This window comes from Perissodus microlepis, chromosome 6 (assembly GCF_051167445.1).
Source record: "Perissodus microlepis isolate ML-2025 ecotype Zambia chromosome 6, ASM5116744v1, whole genome shotgun sequence".
NCBI classification, from domain to species: domain Eukaryota; kingdom Metazoa; phylum Chordata; class Actinopteri; order Cichliformes; family Cichlidae; genus Perissodus; species Perissodus microlepis.
This window is the reverse complement of record NC_140466.1, coordinates 39756033-39772286: the sequence shown is the minus strand read 5'-3', so window position 1 is coordinate 39772286 and position 16254 is coordinate 39756033. Positions and strand designations below refer to the sequence as shown.

General features: G+C 42.0%; 1 long non-coding RNA gene across 1 annotated transcript in view; it reads right to left on the bottom strand.

Moving 5' to 3' along the window:
• The window catches only part of LOC146386244 (uncharacterized), a 46894-nt gene extending 31406 nt beyond the window's left edge, over positions 1 to 15488 (bottom strand). The window contains exon 1 of the long non-coding RNA XR_014800561.1: positions 15062 to 15488. This is a non-coding gene — a long non-coding RNA (uncharacterized LOC146386244). The remainder of the gene's footprint in view (positions 1 to 15061) is intronic.
• Positions 15489 to 16254: the final 766 nt, after the last annotated feature.

Here is a 16254-nt window from a genome sequence, read left to right as displayed (position 1 = left end):
ACGTGGCTTTGCTAATGTTGCATGTTGACTCACCTCTACTTTTTAATTACACTAGTTATTGCAGGTTTTGGGGAGGAGGTGTGGATGAGCACTGTTGAACAGCAGTCTCACCTCACATCTGTTCCTCAGTTATAAAAGGAATCATGATTCACATAGTGATACTCATCGATTTGACCCCTCTGGCTACCTATTTGGTGTGTCCCAGAGATCCCATGGGTTATGTTGTCAGGGTCCTTTTGGCCTCGTGGTAGGGTCTCCCATAACAGAGACCAGGGTCAGAGACCAGACAAAGAGCGATTAAGAAGACCCCTATGGGTACAACATCAAGGGAACAGTTTACCCTACCCGGGATAGAGTTGTGGGGGCTAAGCATGCTGGAGCCAGGCCTGGGGAGGGTGCAAGTAGGGCAAGTGCCTGGTGGTCGGGCACAGCCCAAAAAAGGGACATGAGACCATCTTCCTGTAGACCCACTATCCGCAGGGGGTGCCATAGGGGTTGGGTGCAGTGTGTGCCGGGCAGGAGTCAAGGTAGACACCATGGTGGACCGATCCCTGGCTACCAAGGCTTACAATAGGGACATGGAACGTCACCTATCTGGTGGGGAAAGAGCTTGAGTTGGCGTGTGAGGTTGAGCAGTACCAGCTATATATATTTTGGGTGGGTATCCTGGTATCCCCCCAGCTTGCTGTGTGTTTTTAGCATTTTTCATGGTGGACAAAAGAGTTTGTTCCCTGCACCTTCAGGTCAGGGAATGGTTCATGACTAGAGTTGGGTATTAATTTTGATTTCTATAACTGATTCGATTCCATTTCACAAGGTCCTCACAAAATTCGATCCAAAATATAATTTAATTTATTTTAAACACTAACAAGAGGAGCCTATAGAGACATGTTAACTCAGAAAGCGTGTACAAGAAGAGAATGAAAATGCTCTGCTTCCTGAGGAAGATGAAATCTTTCAACATCTGCAGTAAAATATTTGCTCTGCTACACACTGGATATTTTTGAAAGTGTAATAGAGACAAGTTCACTAAATAAACTGTTGTCTCGTTATCTTTTTCTTACTTAGCTGGTCCTTTAGAGGTCACCACAGTAGATAATCTGCTTCTATCTCACCCTATCCCTAGCATCCTCCTCTGTCACACCAAGCCTCTGCATGTCCTCTTTCACCACATCCATGAATTTTCTTTGGGATCTTCGTTTTGTCCTACTGCCTGGGAGCTCCATATTCAACAATCTTTACTCAGTATATTCACTATCCCTTCTCTGCACATCTCCAAACAATTTCAACTTTGCATCTCTAATTTTGTTTCCAAAATGCACAAGCTGAGCTGTCCTTTTGATATGCTCATGTCTAATCCTGTCCATTCTGGTAACTTCCAATGAAATTCTGTGAACATCATAGTCCATGGAGACTTCCACCTGACTTCATTTGTCAACCTGTCCATCACCATTGCAAACAAAAAAGACTCAGAGCTGATGCTAGGTATTATCCCACCCTGCACACCACACCACTGTCCTGCTCTCCTCATTCCTGCATTACTGCCACATACTTCTCTTCCACTCCTGACTCCCTAAGACACACACACAGTTCTTCTTGGCAGCGTATCATCTGCTTTCTTTAGATCCACAAACACAGGGTGCAGGTCCTTCTGACCATTTCTATAGTACTCCATCAAACTGACCAAACTGTTATCAATCATGAATAATTCTGACCACTGTCTGAATGCAGGCAGCAGCACCTTCTCTAAGAGCATGATTCAGCTCCACTGCTCAAGGACAGAAGCAGTAAATATATCATAATACTTTTAATAATTGTCTATAATACAATTTATCTGTCTGGCAAAGCATCATCTGTCAGACAATAATTTATTTGTACTTTGAAAGTAAATATATATAAGCACAGTATACAAAGAAAAAGAAGAAGAAACAGCTGAAGACACAATAGAGAAATAATACATCATAAATAATCAATAATATCACATTATCATATTTATCCTTTCTTAAAGGTAGGACCTTATCAGGCATCCACAAGATAATCAATTACTAATGGCTTGAAAACACAGAAGTCCTCCTTTCTTTGTTTCTCCTTCTACTGCTTCCTGATAATACTAGTATTTTTGAAATGGTTGAGCTAAGTCCTTTGGCTAAGTGGATTGAATTTAACATCCTTGTCAGATGTGCTCTTTTTGTTTATTCAGGCACAGTCTTAGCTTTTCCATGGATATTTGGTTAGCTGGAAACTGTGTGCTGTCATGTTTTCAGAGGATGATCAGAAGGATGGTGATGAAATTAGAAAAAGCAGAAGAAAAAACTACTTGTGTTCCTGTCAAAAACCTCAAAGATTTACCACATGAGAAAAGAAAGAGACAAGGAGAGAGAGCGAAAAACAGGGCAGATAACTGTGAGCTTGAGTGTCTGTGCAAAGAAGTGTGTCTTTGGGTGGTTGGTAATGTAGGGGAACTAAATATTCTTGTGGTTATTCTCCCGTAGGAAAAAAGCAAGTCTGTGGAGTGTGTAAATGCTCAGTCTATGTGTGTGTGTGTGTGTGTGTGTGTGTGTGTGTGTGTGTTGTGATTGACAGGCCATGACGAGGTGCCTCTCATTCCGATCTGCAAACTGAACCTTGTATCCGACAGTTATTTGGATCAATCAAAAACTTCCAGGATGGGAATGTTGAAGAAGCAGGCAAACATGACTTGCTTCCCTGGTTTTACACAAATCGAGACAGACAGATTGAGCCAATCTTCTCCCCTCTTCTCCACAACATTAGACAACTGTTATGCCGTGCTACCAAATTCTTTTTGCAGACATTCTTCTTGAAGCCCTTCCGAACACGTCATACATATTCAGTCTTTTACTAAATGTACTCTCATGATCCCTATAGAAGCAGTAAGTGTATAGTTAGTTTTACTGTAAAGGAAAGTTATTTTCACATGACTATGATCTTAAATTAAATTAGGGCTCCACCACACTTTAGCTTTCTACAGATTTGTACCACAGAGGTGTACCAAGTCAGTGTAACATCCAGTATGCTAACATTTAAGAAAGAGGATATATGATGGAGAGGCAGAGAAAGCACTGATACTAATGTGGAGGGATAGGTATTGAAGGTAGGTAGTGAACGACCTAAAGATTTTTCGTACAACCACCAGCACCAACTCCCACTAAGAAACCATTCTCAGTTGCAAGTACGTGAATGATAAGAGTAAACATTGGGAGGAGCGTTCCACTGCTGGTGATAGCTCACAGACAGCAAATAAATGATAGTAAGTCAGTAAGTAAAGAAATAATGATGCTAAGCTCAAAACTGTTAGTATTAATGTTTGCTAATGTACTAAAGTGGCACACTTTAGTTGATCTTCATGGGAAAGTGCTGTCAGTTATTCCCCAGGCACCTGGCGTCTGTGCTGTTCACAATTCCATCGCTGAACTTCCTCTCTGCACCGTCGATTAGAGCTTGGCATGCTCCTTTCATCCTTCAGTTTCTGTTCCGACGCGGCTGAAGAATTAGGGTAGAGCAAGTCTTACATCTTAGTTGTCTTCCTCAACGTCAACGTCGAATCTCTTTCACTCCTTCTGGATGTTTGCTGTTCAAAGTTCAATTCAATTCAATTCAATTCAATTTTATTTATATAGCGCCAAATCACAACAAAAGTCGCCTCAAGGCGCTTCATAGATACAGAGAAAAACCCAACAATCATATGACCCCCTATGAGCAAGCACTTTGGCGACAGTGGGAAGGAAAAACTCCCTTTTAACAGGAAGAAACCTCCGGCAGAACCAGGCTCAGGGAGGGGCGGCCATCTGCTGCGACCGGTTGGGGTGAGAGAAGGAAGACAGGATAAAAGACATGCTGTGGAAGAGAGACAGAGGTTAATAACAGATATGATTCAATGCAGAGAGGTCTATTAATACAGAGTGAGTGAGAAAGGTGACTGGAAAGGAAAAACTCAATGCATCTTGGGAATCCCCCGGCAGCCTACGTCTATTGCAGCATAACTAAGGGAGGATTCAGGGTCACCTGGTCCAGCCCTAACTATATGCTTTAGCAAAAAGGAAAGTTTTAAGCCTAATCTTGAAAGTAGAGATAGTTTCTGTCTCCCGAATCCAAACTGGAAGCTGGTTCCACAGAAGAGGGGCCTGAAAACTGAAGGCTCTGCCTCCCATTCTACTTTTAAATACTCTAGGAACAACAAGTAGGCCTGCAGAGCGAGAGCGAAGTGCTCTAATAGGGTGATATGGTACTACAAGGTCATTAAGATAAGATGGGGCCTGATTATTTAAGACCTTGTATGTGAGGAGCAGGATTTTGAATTCAATTCTGGATTTAACAGGAAGCCAATGAAGGGAAGCCAAAACAGGAGAAATATGCTCTCTCCTTCTAGTCCCTGTCAGTACTCTTGCTACAGCATTTTGGATTAGCTGAAGGCTTTTCAGTGAGTTTTTTGGACATCCTAATAATAATGAATTACAGTAGTCCAGCCTGGAAGTAATAAATGCATGAACTAGTTTTTCAGCGTCACTCTGAGACAGGATATTTCTAATTTTAGAGATGTTGCGCAAATGGAAGAAAGCAGTCTTACATATTTGTTTAATATGTGCGTTGAAGGACATGTCCTGGTCAAAAATGACTCCAAGGTTCCTCACAGCGTTACTGGAGGCCAAGGTAATGCCATCCAGAGTATGAATCTGGTTAGATACCATATTTCTAAGATTTTCAGGGCCGAGTACAATAACCTCAGTTTTATCTGAATTAAGAAGCAGAAAGTTAGCGGCCATCCAGGTCTTTATGTCTTTAAGACATTCCTGCAGTTTAACTAATTGGTGTGTGTTATCTGGCTTCATGGACAGATAGAGCTGGGTGTCATCTGCATAGCAGTGAAAATGTATGCTATGTCTTCTAATGATGCTGCCTAAGGGAAGCATGTATAATGTAAACAGAATTGGTCCTAGCACTGAACCCTGTGGAACTCCATAATTAACCTCAGTGTGTGAAGAGGACTCTCCATTTACATGCACAAATTGGAGTCTATTAGATAGATATGATACAAACCACTGCAGTGCAGTACCTGTAATACCTACAGCATGTTCTAATCGCTCTAATAGGATATTATGGTCGACAGTATCGAACGCTGCACTGAGGTCTAGCAGGACAAGCACAGAGATGAGTCCACTGTCAGAGGCCATAAGAAGATCATTTGTAACCTTCACTAAAGCTGTTTCTGTGCTGTGATGAGCTCTGAAACCTGACTGAAACTCTTCAAATAAACCATTCCTCTGCAGATGATCTGTTAGCTGTTTGACAACTACTCTTTCAAGGATTTTTGATATGAAAGGAAGGTTGGAGATTGGCCTATAATTAGCTAAGACTGCTGGGTCTAGAGATGGCTTTTTGAGTAAAGGTTTAACCACAGCCAGCTTGAAGGCCTGTGGTACATAGCCGACCATTAGAGATAGGTTGATCATATTTAAGATCGAAGAATTAATCAATGGCAGGACTTCTTTGAGCAGTTTTGTAGGAATGGGGTCTAAAAGACACGTTGATGGTTTGGAGGAAGTAATTATTGAAGTTAACTCAGAAAGATCAATTGGAGAAAAAGAGTCTAACTTAACATCAATGGTACTAAGAGTAGCTGTAGATAATATTACATCTGTGGGATGATTACTGGTAATTTTTTCTCTAATGATAAAAATTTTATTTGTGAAGAAGTTCATGAAGTCATTACTAGTTAACGTTAAAGGGATGGTTGGCTCAACAGAGCTCTGACTCTTTGTCAGCCTGGCTACAGAGCTGAAGAGAAACCTGGGGTTGTTCTTATTTTCTTCAATCAGTGATGAATAGTAAGATGTTCTGGCTTTGCGGAGGGCTTTCTTATAAAGCAGCAAACTATTTCTCCAGGCTAAATGATGATCCTCTAAATTTGTGACACGCCATTTCCTCTCCAGATTACGAGTCATCTGCTTTAGGGTACGTGTTTGAGAATTATACCACGGAGTCAGGTACTTCTGATTAGAGACCTTAGTTTTCACTGGAGCTACAGTATCCAGAGTCGTACGTAGTGAGGAGGTGAAATTATTAACAAGATAATCAACCTCTGTTGGGGTAGCGTTCAGATAGCTGCTCTGCTCTGTGTTGGTACAGGGCATTGAAGATGATAACAGTGGGTGGATTATATTCTTAAACTTAGTTACAGCGCTTTCAGAAAGACATCTACTTTGATAAAATCTACTCTCCACCGCTGTGTAATCAATTATTGTAAATGTAAATGTTATCAGGAAATGATCAGACAGGAGAGGGTTTTCAGGAAACACTGTTAAATGTTCAGTTTCTATGCCATATGTTAAAACAAGATCTAGAGTGTGATTAAAGTGGTGGGTGGGTTCTTTTACATTTTGAGAGAAGCCAATTGAGTCTAATAACAGACTAAATGCCATGTTGAGGCTGTCATTTTTAGCATCTACATGGATGTTAAAATCACCCACAATAATTATTTTATTTGAGCTCAGAACTAAATTAGATATAAAGTCTGAGAAATCAGACAGAAACTCTGTGTAAGGCCCAGGTGGACGATAGATGATAACAAGTAAGACTGGTTTCTGAGTTTCACAGCTGGGGTGGACAATGTTAAGCATCAGGCTTTCAAAAGAATTAAAAGTCTGTCTTGGTCTTTCATTAATTAATAGGCTGGTGTGAAAAATTGCTGCCACACCGCCCCCTCGGCCTATGCTTCGAGATTCCTGGTAGTTAGAATGACTCGGGGGTGTTGATTCATTTAAACTAACATAATCATCCTGCTGCAACCAGGTTTCTGTAAGGCAGAGTAAATCAATTTGTTGATCAATTATTAAGTCATGTACTAACAGAGACTTGGAGGAGAGAGACCTAATATTTAATAATCCACATTTCACTGTTTTACTCTTTGGTTCAGATGTGGATACTGTACTGTTCTTTCTTTTTGATTGTTTATGTTTAAGTTGTTTGTTGCTGGTTTTTAGTTTGTTTTTTGTCTTTTTGGAAGCTGACACAGTCTCTATGGAGATGGGTTTTTGGGGGGGTAGCAGGAGGAGAGAAGCTGCAGAGAGGCGTGTAAGACTGCAACTCTGCTTCCTGGTCCCAACTCTGGATAGTCATATTTTGGGGGGTTTAATAAATTTGTCCATATTTCTAGAAATGAGAGCTGCTCCATCCAAAGTGGGATGGATGCCGTCTCTCCTAACAAGACCAGGTTTCCTCCAGAAGGTTTGCCAATTATCTATGAAGCCCACATCAAACTCTGGTAATTGGCGATTCTGTTCTAAGACATGTGAAGTCTCCTCTCGACGATCTTCTGGAAGCCCAGTGGCACAGCTCTCTGCTTTAGCTTCTCTAGATCAAGTGGCACAGCCCTCTGTGGGTTCTCAGCTGTGCTGAAGGTGATCTCTGATCCTCACTGATCCTCTTGAAGCCTCTCTCCTGGCCTCAGGTTCCATCTTGTACATGATCTTCTGCAGTCGCTCCTTCTCATGGTACCTCACGACACCTGCAAGTTAAAACTGAAACTCCTGTTTTGCCACACGGCCCATGCCATGCCAACTTCACATTTGCAAACAACTGCATCTCATAAGAGTAATAAAGTATTCAGCATCACAGAGACAAGTATCATTGCAGTTTTCACAAATCATTGAATGGGAGCTTTTTTGATCAGTCCTGACTCCTGACTTTTGGTGGCGCTGTCACTTGGTGTTCGCTCTCTCTGCGGTAGAGTATCACTTCCTGTTCCTGCTTAAACACAGTGGTGTTTTTGAGTAGCTTATCTGCTTAGCAATTTAATTAAAAACTTTTAGATACCTTCTTTTTTCATAGTATAATCTTAACGTGCTTCATCCGAAGCACACTGTCTGTGTACTCACTACCTAACTTATAGCCAAAGTATTCACTCACTGTGTTTTTACTGTTTCGCGAGCTTAGCTTAGCTAAGTCAACTCGCTAGCAGCATGGCCTCTTCACCTGTCCCTTTTGCACTTTCCTGCTCATTGTGTCAGATTTTTGGTTACTCCTCGGCCTCCTTTAGCAGTAATGATACTTGTAACAAATGTAGTATATTTGGAGCTCTGGAGGCCAGGATTACTGAATTGGAGACTCGGCTTCGCACCCTTCATTCACCCGTAGCTAGCCAGGCCCCTGTAGCTGGTGCAGCCGAAGATAGCGTAGGCCCCGCTAGCTGTTCCCCGGCAGACCCCAAGCAGCTGGGGAAAGAGGGTGGCTGGGTGACAGTGAGGAGGAAGCATAGTGGTGTACCTGGGGCTTCTGTTTAAGACTAACCTGTTCATGTATCTAACCGTTTTTCCCCACTTTGCGACACACCCGCCGGGGGTCAAACTCTGGTAATTGGCGATTCTGTTCTAAGACATGTGAAGCTATGTGACACCGGCAACCATAGTCACTTGTCTTCCAGGGGTCAGAGCAGGCGACATTGAGGGAAATTTAAAACTGCTGGCTAAGGGTAAACGTAAATTCAGTAAAATCATAATTCACATCGGCAGTAATGACACCCGGTTACGCCAATCGGAGGTCACTAAAATCAATATTGAATCGGTGTGCAACTTTGCCAAAACAATGTCGGACTCTGTAGTTTTCTCTGGTCCCCTCCCCAATCAGACCAGGAGTGACATGTTTAGCCGCATGTTCTCCTTAAATTGCTGGCTGTCTGAGTGGTGTCCAAAAAACGATGTGGGCTTCATAGATAATTGGCAAACCTTCTGGAGGAAACCTGGTCTTGTTAGGAGAGACGGCGTCCATCCCACTTTGGATGGAGCAGCTCTCATTTCTAGAAATATGGACAAATTTATTAAACCCCCCAAAATATGACTATCCAGAGTTGGGACCAGGAAGCAGAGTTGCAGTCTTACACGCCTCTCTGCAGCTTCTCTCCTCCTGCTACCCCCCCAAAACCACATTTCCATAGAGACTGTGTCAGCTCCCAAACAGACAACAAACAAACTAAAAACCAGCAACAAACAACTTAAACATAAAAAAATCACAAAGAAAGAACAATACAGTATCCACATCTGAACCAAAGAGTAAAACAGTGAAATGTGGATTATTAAATATTAGGTCTCTCTCCTCCAAGTCTCTGTTAGTACATGACTTAATAATTGATCAACAAATCGATTTACTCTGCCTTACAGAAACCTGGTTACAGCAGGACGATTATGTTAGTTTAAATGAATCAACACCCCCGAGTCATTCTAACTACCAGGAATCTCGAAGCATAGGCCGAGGGGGCGGTGTGGCAGCAATTTTTCACACCAGCCTATTAATCAACGAAAGACCAAGACAGACTTTTAATTCATTTGAAAGCCTGATGCTTAGCCTTGTCCCCCCCAGCTGTAAAACTCAGAAACCAGTCTTACTTGTTATCATCTATCGTCCACCTGGGCCTTACACAGAGTTTCTGTCTGATTTCTCAGGCTTTTTTATCTGATTTAGTGCTCAGCTCAGATAAAATAATTATTGTGGGTGATTTTAACATTCATGTAGATGCTAAAAATGACAGCCTCAACATGGCATTTAATCTGTTATTAGACTCAACTGGCTTCTCTCAAAATGTAAAAGAACCCACCCACCACTTTAATCACACTCTAGATCTTGTTTTAACATATGGCATAGAAACTGAACATTTAACAGTGTTTCCTGAAAACCCTCTCCTGTCTGATCATTTCCTGATAACATTTACATTTACAATAATTGATTACACAGCAGTGGGGAGTAGACTTCATCACAGTAGATGTCTTTCTGAAAGCGCTGTAACTAAGTTTAAGAATATAATCCACCCACTGTTATCATCTTCAATGCCCTGTACCAACATAGAGCAGAGCAGCTACCTGAACGGTCGATTATCTTCTTAATAATTTTACCTCCTCATTACGTACGACTCTAGATACTGTAGCTCAGATGAAAACTAAGGCCTCAAATCAGAAGTACCTGACTCCGTGGTATAATTCTCAAACACGTACCCTAAAGCAGATGACTCGTAAGGTGGAGAGGAAATGGCGCGTCACAAATTTAGAAGATCATCATTTAGCCTGGAGAAATAGTTTGTTGCTTTATAAGAAAGCCCTCCGCAAAGCCAGAACATCTTACTATTCATCACTGATTGAAGAAAATAAGAACAAACCCAGGTTTCTCTTCAGCACTGTAGGCTGACAAAAAGTCAGAGCTCTGTTGAGCCAACCATCCCTTTAACATTAACTAGTAATGACTTCATGAACGTCTTCACAAATAAAATTGTATTCATTAGAGAAACAATTACCAATAATCATCCCACAGATGTAGTATTATCTACAGCTACTTTTAGTACCATTGATATTCATTTAGACTCTTTTTCTCCAATTGATCTTTCTGAGTTAACTTCAATAATTACTTCCTCCAAACCATCAACATGTCTTTTAGACCCCATTCCTACAAAACTGCTCAAAGAAGTCCTGCCATTAATGTAATACTTCAATCTTAAATATGATCAACTTATCTCTAATAACTGGCTATGTACCACAGGCCTTCAAGCTGGCTGTAGTTAAACCTTTACTTAAAAAGCCATCTCTAGACCCAGCAGTCTTAGCTAATTATAGGCCAATCTCCAACCTTCCTTCCATATCAAAAATCCTTGAAAGAGTAGTTGTCAAACAGCTAACAGATCATCTGCAGAGGAATGGTTTATTTGAAGAGTTTCAGTCAGGTTTCAGAGCTCATCACAGCACAGAAACAGCTTTAGTGAAGGTTACAAATGATCTTCTAATGGCCTCTGACAGTGAACTCATCTCTGTGCTTGTCCTGCTAGACCTCAGTGCAGCGTTCGATACTGTTGACCATAATATTCTATTAGCGCAATTAGAGCACCCTGTAGGTATTTCAGGTACTGCACTGCAGTGGTTTGTATCATATCTATCTAAAAAACTCCAATTTGTGCATGTAAATGGAGAGTCCTCTTCACACACTGAGGTCAATTATGGTGGTCCACAGGGTTCAGTGTTAGGACCTATTCTATTCTTCCCTTAGGCAGCATCATTAGAAGACATAGCATACATTTTCACTGCTATGCTGATGACACCCAGCTCTATCTATCCATGAAGCCAGATAACACACACCAATTAGTTAAACTGTAGGAATGTCTTAAAGACATGAAGACCTGGATGGCCGCTAACTTTCTGCTTCTTAATTCAGATCAAACTGAGGTTATTTTACTCGGCCCTGAAAATCTTAGAAATATGGTATCTAACCAGATTCTTACTCTGGATGGCATTACCTTGGCCTCCAGTAACACTGTGAGGAACTTTGGAGTCATTTTTGACCAAGACATGTCCTTCAACACACATATTAAACAAATATGTAAGACTGCTTTCTTCCATTTGCGCAACATCTCTAAAATTAGAAATATCCTGTCTCAGAGTGACGCTGAAAAACTAGTTCATGCATTTATTACTTCCAGGCTGGACTACTGTAATTCTTTATTATCAGGAAGTCCTAAAAACTCCCTGAAAAGCCTTCAGTTAATCCAAAAATGCTGCAGCAAGAGTCCTGACAGGGACTAGAAAGAGAGAGCAGATTTCTCCTGTATTGGCTTCCCTTCATTGGCTCCCTGTTAAATCCAGAATTGAATTCAAAATCCTGCTCCTCACATACAAGGTCTTAAATAATCAGACCCCAATTTATCTTAATGACCTTGTAGTACCACATCACCCTATTAGAGCACTTCCCTCTCACACTGCAGGCTTACTTGTTGTTCCTAGAGTATTTAAAAGTAGAATGGGAGGCAGAGCCTTCAGTTTTCAGGCCCCTCTTCTGTGGAACCAGCTTCCAGTTTGGATTTGGGAGACAGACACTATCTCTACTTTCAAGATTAGGCTTAAAACTTTCCTTTTTGCTAAAGCATATAGCATATAGCATATGGCTGGACCAGGTGACCCTGAATCCTCCCTTAGTTATGCTGCAATAGACGTAGGCTGCCGGGGGATTCCTATGATGCATTGAGTTTTTCCTTTCCAGTCAACTTTCTCACTCACTATGTGTTAATAGACCTCTCTGCATTGAATCATATCTGTTATTAACCTCTGTCTCTCTTCCACAGCATGTCTTTATCCTGTCTTCCTTCTCTCACCCCAACCGGTCGCAGCAGATGGACACCCCTCCCTGAGGCTGGTTCTGCCGGAGGTTTCTTCCTGTTAAAAGGGAGTTTTTCCTTCCCACTGTCGCCAAAGTGCTTGCTCATAGGGGTCATATGATTGTTGGGTCTTTCTTGTATCTATTATTGTACGATCTACTGTACAATATAAAGCGCCTTAAGGCGACTGCTGTTGTGATTTGGCGCTATATAAATAAAATTGAATTAAATTGAATTGAATCCACATCATGGATCATCTCAATTTAATCAGTGACTATCCTTAAGTTTGTCACTCACTTATTTTATTACTATGAGCTCAATAGTGGTCAGATAATGAGCCCAATATTAAACTATTCCATAATCACTGCACATTTTATTTTCTCTCATGTCACTTGTCTATCTGTGCTATATTCTTTACAAGCACTCTTAAAGAAAAACATTAGCAGTAGCAGGTCAGGCCTAGGTCACCCAGATTCCAGAGGTGCTGTAAAAAGACCATAAAGTCAACACTCTGGTGTAAAAAGAAACACTGGTTTCAAACACAGTATGTCTCACACTGTATTCACATTTCCCTCTGTAACATTCACATTTTCTCCAACATTTTCTCAACAACACAGTGTAATTGCATCACATCCACCCCTTTGTCACATCTGGGTGGGGGTTAACCTTGCACAGTTATATCAAGTCAGTCAACTCTTGTCAGCTTTTACCAGTCCAGTCAGTTCCCCATTTTAATTTCCCTAATTATTTATTCATTCATAATAATAATGGATTGCATTTATATAGCGCTTTTTGGGACCCCTCAAAGCGCTTTACAATACCACTATTCATTCACTCTCACATCCATACAATGGTGAAGGCAAGCTACAGTTGTAGCCACAGCTGCCCTAGGGCAGACTGACAGAGGCGAGGCTGCCATATCGCTCCATCAGCCACACATCATACACACACAACATACAAAATAACCCTGATATCTTATCACATAATAAGTTTCTTATTATTATTTCTTATTAACCAAATGTGTGCCATGTTAAAACTTCTTCACACACCTCAGAAACTCAACAATCAGCTCACTCAGCTCACTCATTTAAGACCCCTCATCAGCATTCTGTTTTCCCCCAGCTATAATGCAATCACCTGTCCTGCTATAATATTAGTCCACTAGTCTATGTGTCACTTCTCAACCTACCTAGTGACTTGGACAAGATGACAAACAGAATCACATGCTTAGATGCTGTCTGGTCTTCATGAGTTTCATTGTATGTGTGTAGGGTTAGTATGGTTAATACATTTTCTCTTTGTGTGTGTTTCTCATTTTGTGGTCCTGACTCAATTTTCCCACTTAAAGAAGTCATTTTCCTTTTTCCCAGGATTGCTAACCCAATTTTGATTTCCCACACTAAATAACAGCCATCCTCTGTGTTCTCACCTGGTCCTCTCACTCCGTTCTCCTCTCCGACTTTGCAGTCCAATGGCAGTTGGTTCTCTTTAGCTTTGTCCTGTGTTTTCCACTGTCTCATCTTGCCATTCCACTCCAAACGTGGCAAATGTCACTCAGACAGTGTCCTCAAAAGTCCTCTTCACACACAGTGAAGTTGCAGCTTGCTGGAAACGCATCTCCATTCATTCAATCAAGATGATGGATCTTCTCTTTCTGATGCCGTTTGCCCATAGCGCTGCTGGACCTGTCTGCTCAGGACTCTGCTGTTGTCTCTTGGCCTGCTGTCAACTGTTCATGTTCATGCCTGTGCTTCTGGAACTGCACTCTTTGTCTTCAAGGATAGGTTAGCTTCCTTGGAGCTTGCTTTTTCAGGATGAGGAACACAGTGAAGCTGTAAACACAATTCAGCCAAAAACTCGGCCTGAGTGTTTCCTAATGATGTTTAACCTATAATTTTCCTCCAACTGCTGCATGTGGAAAATTGATCCAGGTCTGCTCTTCACCTGCAAGTGGCACACTGAGACATTTTCATCATTCTCATCACTACTGAAACAACACACATCTCCTCTCTCTGGTTTTTGAACTCTCCTTTCTTAAAAACAGAAAGTGAGATTGTAGTTGTTTTAGGCTGAGAAACACCAAACACTCTTCATTGTTACTTCTTTCATCAACAACACAACAATTTTATTTCTTTTGTGTCCACTGGGGTAGTTGGTGACCTGCAGAATCATCACTGTCCCAGCTGGAGACTGCTTCACACACACACCGTGACGTCAGACACATTCACACTCACTGTTCGATCTGCTTTGTGCACAAATTCTTCAACAATTCACATACTACGTGCTGCCCGGTGAATACTTTTCAGTGTATTCCATCCCCTTTCAACGCAGTCTTACTCAGTTTATTCCCCATTACAAGACAACAATCAGCCACACACAAACCACGTCTGGTCCACACTCACTCACACGGTCGTTCACACACAAAATAGGCATATGATCTCCCTTAAAGCAGAGTCACCAACGAGAGCTCTATCCTCCTTACATATTGGTGGAGAAAACAAACACTCAACGCCCTCAGCGGCAGAGAAAAAACCGCCTTTCGGTGGCGAAACCATCCTTAACAATCCTTTCAAAAACTGGCGGAGAAACCAGGTAGCTTGCGTCTGCACGCACAGCTAGCGCGCTCCTGGACCTACGTCGTACCCGCACAGTCACAGAGGCGCTTTTCTCTAGGTTCGCGTGGATCTGCGCAACCGACACACTTCCGTGCTCGCGTGAAACTGCGCAGCTACGGAGCTGTTTCTTTTCTTTAGTGGCCTGCGTCCTTCCCGAACGGCTGGCGCACTCCTGCGTGAAACCGCACGGTCACGTAGCCGCTCTCCATTGTTTTAGGTCCGCGTGCACCTGCGGGTGCACCTCTGTTCCCCCGGACTCACGTCTACACGCACAGTCATGGTAATGCATAAGGCCTTTTCTACTTACTGTTCGTGTTGCTTCTCGTTCACAGGAAGAGTCTCTGGATTCCGTCAATCGCCATCCAACTCGAGGGGAGTTCAGATGCTGTATAACTGGCCTGGCCACAAAATTAAATACCGGGGCTTTCATCGGGCGTCCCGGACGTCCTGGCTGCTAGGAGACTTCGGTGTCTCGTCTCCCCCTCCTCAGTGGACGCGATGTGTTGGGCTCTGGCTCGGAGGGACCAAATAAATGTTGGGTCTGCACTTCCACAGGCCCTGCTGGTTTAGAAACGTATTCCCGTTAACAAAGCAAGGAAGCAAGATGAACAGCTTTAACCGGTTTTTACTTGCTAGCAAGGGAGGCTGGTCGGAACTAGGCTCTTGGAGCTGAACGCTCCTCACCTGTCTCCTAGCCAACTTCAAATAAACAGCCTTCCTTGCAGCCTTTTTATTGAATACAGTGAATACAAGCACCACCCTTTGTAAAAAAAAAAAACAAAAAAAACCCTATGGTCACAAAAGGTTAAAACACTGCGTGTGTGTGTGTGTTTGTGTGCATGTATGCACGTGCGAGAATGTGTGTGTGTGTGTGTATGCATGTGAGTGTGTGTGTTTGTGTTTGGGGGTGCGTTTGTGTGACCTCCTGCCCACAAAAGGGTCATCTCCCCCACCCTGTATATGGCTTAACCCCTCTAATGGTCTCACCAAACACAAACACAGGTGAGGTCATAAAGGCAGAAAGTAAAACATCCTCACTAAATAAGAAAACAGAACCCTCACATAGGATGTGCCTATAATAAAACACTACAGCCTCCCCCACCAACAGGCTGGGGAGGTCAACAGAAACAGAAGAATGTCTTGGATCCTATAGTTTGGACCAAGACTTACAAATTTAAGTAACACAATAACAACATTTAACAATTTGACTCCAACAATAAGACATATTTAGAATTATTAAAAAAAAAATTCTTTGCCTCATAATTCCACATATTTTGCTTCATTTATTTGATGTCTTCAGTTTGTATCTACAATGTAGAAAATAGTAAAAATAAAGAAGACACATTAAATGAGAAGGTGTGTCTAAACCTTTGACTGGTAGTGTATGACAGAAACAGAGAGAGACATAGAATCACTGGAGAGTTTATTTTATACTTCCAGCAACAAGTTATGTGAATGCTGGGTGGTGTTCAAGGTTGGAGGCCCTGGTGGTTTGATCCT